This window comes from Canis lupus, chromosome 7 (genome assembly GCF_048164855.1).
Source record: "Canis lupus baileyi chromosome 7, mCanLup2.hap1, whole genome shotgun sequence".
NCBI lineage: Eukaryota > Metazoa > Chordata > Mammalia > Carnivora > Canidae > Canis > Canis lupus.
The window spans coordinates 34,566,129-34,570,934 of record NC_132844.1 but is presented as its reverse complement, the minus strand read 5'-3'; positions in this window follow the sequence as shown (position 1 = coordinate 34,570,934).

Below are 4,806 nucleotides of genomic sequence, written 5' to 3'. Positions count from 1 at the left end.
ACTGAACATTTGATTAAAATTATAGAAACCTAACTACTAGGCAACTCCTTCTAGCTCCATATGGAACATCTGCTGAAGTAAGCCCTTAGAAGTCAGACAGAATTGAAATGTCATGCTCTAGGGGACATACACATAACACAAAGTTAAATGATGGACATGAAGGGGAGCACTCATAAGGTGTAGGCTTCATGTAAGCCTATTAGTTCCTGCCTCAAATGTGTGGGGTTCAGGAAAGAGTAGAAACGCAGGAGGTTGTGGATTTGTTTGCTTATTTGCATTAAGCTAATGGAGTGTAGTACTATGTAAGTCTAAGTGCAGTAAAATTGCATATAACATAAAAGCTTTAAAATAACTAATATAAGTATACCATAATTCAACTTTTCTTACACATAATCTCATTTTTAAATTTGTTTAGATGTTAAAATAGTAAATGCATTTCAGAAAGTCAAAAGAGTAAGAAATTATTATACAAAGAAAAATTCTGGCATATAGATTTTTAGAATGCAGGAAAAAGGCAGTTATTTGACTTAATTTAATGTTAAAGAACTGGGGCTTTTAAAGATAGTATAATTAGATATATTGGCCAACAGAAATATGAAATATTCTTGCTAAATTCGTTACAAATCTATAAAGATATAACTGATGGTAATAATTAGAGTGAAAATAAATATTTCCAAAGAGGTGGTTCTTGTATTACTTAACAGAGCTTGAATTTTTTTTCAAAGGTAAACAAATGGTATGTTAAGTGCATTGAAATCATAAAATGATTGGTTATTGGCACTTTACTATTTTCATAGGAAAAAATTACTGATATCATTTTGGAACAATACCAGTTTTTATATCTACCAACATTGATTATAGTTGAATACATCGTAAGTAGGCCATAGATCAAATTAATAATTATTGCTTGTGTCTTCCTCTCTGTAAGTTAATGAGGCAATCATTGTAAATATAATAAGGCTTGGCATTAGGAATATTGTTATTGTGCATTTCTTAAAAAAACCACGAGCATTAGATTTCAAATATGCAAAATTAGGTAAATAATAGATTTAGTGATTATTTTATTTATATTTTACTACTGAAATATTCCTACTTTTGGCTTTGTCTATTCAATACGAAATGCTGTATATAGAATCAAAATTCCAGTGCTTGCTTGGTATTTGGCAGAAAAATAGAAAAGTAGAACTTGATGAGGATCTTGGGTGGCCCTGTAGTTAAGTGTCTGCCTTCTGCTCAGGTCAAGATCTCAGCCTGGGATCCAGCCCCTCCCCGCCTTGGGGCTCCCTGCCCAGTAAGGAGTCTGCTTCTCTCTCTCCCTCTCCCTGCCCTTCTCCTTCTCTAAAATAAATCAATAAAATCTTAAAAAAAAAAAAAAAAAAAAAGGAACTTGAAAGTCTCGAGTGTGGCATAGCAAAGAGCTATGAAAGAGAAAAAGTCTGAAGAATTACGTTTTATATTGTGTCACAATTGTACTAGTTGAAATTCAAATGGTTAATTTCAGCAAAAGATACAACATGAATAAGTATTTAAGAGATTATAGAGATGTTAGTAATTCATTGGTCAATAGAAATATGTTTCCATAAACAGCTACATCAGAAAGACTTCTTTCAAATATATACTTTAATGAAAATACTCATTCATATTGATGTTGAAATTTATATGTCACTCCCAGGACTTCTCAGATATTTGTGCAAGGATTAGAATTAACCAGTGGAAGAGTACAGGTACCTCTCCTCCTATGACTGGAAATTTATGGTGCTTGAGTCACTAAATGAAACCTAATTATTCCTTTTAGTCCTTAAGGATAAGCTTTAAGACCACAATGTTACTAAGATGAACTTTCAGCTAACATTTTAGAATAATTTTTGAATCTAGTTTAGGTACAAAAATGATTTCTTGGGCATTTCTTTTTTCTCCAATTTCAATAAAAACCAAAATATTGTTATTGCCTATTGAAGACCAAAGAGAATAGGTAAAGAAATTCAAGGTCCAGGAAAAGGATAGGGGAATTAAAACTTCAACCTATGTACTGTTGAAGTAGAAGCCAAAACGTTGTACTAAGTAGGGTAAAGTTTTTAAAGGAAAATATGAGTAGAGTAAGAAATATAGAACTACAAGCTTATCCATGTAAGATTATTTGAGAAAAAAAATCTGAGTCAATAACAGAAAAATATTGAGGCTGTAGTTGCAGCCCTGGTAGTTAATTGACTATGCTAATGTAGCATTCTAAGTATGTGGAATGCAAATCATAATCAGAATGGGGGGCATTCAGCTTTCCAAAAAGCTTATAGAAAAAGAAATGGAAAAGCATTATAAAATCACAAAGTATAGTATATATGTTTGTATTTTGGCTCCTTATGATGTTGAAAGATGCAACTTTCTTTTGCCTGGAACATTTCCTCTACAAAACAATTCCTATAGTTACTAGGAATTAGATATAATAAGCAATTGTCATTAAAATATATTGCAATTATATCCCTTAGTTAAATTGTACTTCACTTACAATTTATAAGTATGTGTTATAAAATGTTAGTCTTTATTTCTATAAAGTGAAAAGCAGATAAACATACTGGAAGATTTAACATACTTATTACCTTTTGACTTGGTTGATTCTGTAATGAAGTTAATGAGCCTAGGAATTAATATGATGTTAGAGAAGGTTCTAAAATGAATTCTTGGAGACTTACTCCAAATCAGTGATCATGGTTTAACAAGCTATTCTTTAATAGGTGTAAACCAAATAGGTAAAACATCAAAGTTAACAACTCTGCAATTTACCTAAGCTACTACACTTATATTTTGAATTCGATGATACTGCTAATTATTTTAGTGAAAATGACTCACTACCACTAATCTTTTTATGAAAGAATATACATTCTAGGTGCTCATGGGTGGCTCAGTTGTTTAAGCGTCTGACTTTTGATTTTGGATTAGATCATGATCTCAGGGTCATACCATGAGTCGGGTTCTGTGCTCAGTGTGGAGTCTGCTTGTCCCTCTCCTTCTGTTCCTCCCCCTGCTCACTCTCTCCTTCCCTTCTCAAATGAATGAATAAATAAAATCTTTAAAAGAAGAAGGAAAATCCATTCTAACAATATATTCCTATATGAAATTTTATATGGTTGCAATCGTGTCTCAATTCAGAATTTTTGGAGAATATACAACTCAACTTAAATCACTGAATCAGGTGCCATATTTGAAAGATGGTAAAATTTTTACTCTATCATTTATAAAATTATTACTCAGATATACACCTCACTAAATTTTATTTGTAGTTGAAAACAAGACATAAATGTATAAGCTGATGGGAACCCGTTTGGATACTTTCTGACAATCCAGTACATGTATATCTATCTGCATTTAATATACTGAAGAGTTATCCTCATAAGACATGTTAGTGGACGCAAATGACAACTAGGTTTGCATCTTTCTCCTAACATAGCCATGCAGATAGACTAGAAGAGCATGATTCAACTGCATGATACATTACTTATATTTGTATCACTGAAGTCAACAAAAAGAATACCATATTGATGGTGCCCAAGACACTCAAATATTTGGGTTTGTATGTAATATTTACATAAAGCAACAACAAAAGCTATCATCTTTTATGTTCTCTCTTTACCCTAATTAGTGCCCCATATATCTTCTGGGGCTGCCACACATAAAACCCTGTGATGGCTGTACTTCTGATTTTTTGCATTAAAATATAATTATATTAAGGTGAACTAGATGTTTTATTTATGCCCTTAAGTCACTAGTGATTTTGGTATTAAGTCAACCTATTTCAAATCTCTTTTAAAATGTGGAGAAATCAGGAAATCAGGATTTCTTGATATTTTTGATATTTTTGTCAAAATGGGCTTTTCTCATGTTATCTCTTTGCTTTTTCTTTTTTCTTTTGATTTATTGTTTCCTCTTTTTTCATAATTACTTTGGCTTGCATGCTTCCTTTTTTTTTCCTTTTTAAGGATTTTATTTTTAAGTAATCTTCACACCCAACATGGAGCTTGAATTTACAACCTCAAGATCAAGAGTTGTGTGATCTACAATCTAAGCCAGACAGCTGCCCTTATTTCCTTTGAGGAGGTGAATAGCTCAGAGGGACTTGTGTCTTTTCCAAATGTTATGTGCTTTTCTTCATTTGCCTAGATCTCTGTTTCTATGGATATATGAACTTTATACTTTCTAACAAACTATTCTGGATAATTTTTCTCCTCCAATACTGGACTAGTTATATATTACTGTATAACAAATTTCTCCTAAATTTAGCAGCTTAAAACAGCAATGGATATATGTTCAGACTCAGCCTGAAGCAGTCCAGGACACATCTCCACAGATGGCCCAGTGTGTCAGGTCCCCAGGAGGCCTCAGCCAGGGCCTGCCTTGGGTCAGTAAGGATACCACCCAGCCCAGCCCTCTGGGTCCCTCAGTAAGTGGTTTATGCAGCAGTGGGCATGTGAGCTTGCACCATCCCTCTACCAGTGGGCAGCGATGGCATGGGTCATGCCCTACTTTATAGAGAGGGAGGTTGAGGGGACCCAATCCAGATGACCCAGAGGTAAATGACCTAGACATGTCAGGGCCAGGCCTGAAACACAAGTCTCCAAACTGCACACCCCAGGCTCTTCCTGAAAAAAAAAAAAAAAAAAAAATTGTTTCTATGGATTTGGAATTTGGGAACAGTTTAGCTGGGTTATTCTGACTGGGAATCTCTCATGTGTTCCAGGAAATATGTGAGCAAAGGTTTAACTGAAACTAAAGAACAACTTTTGTAATAGGGTTTTCCAGAGACCAGAACCAGTA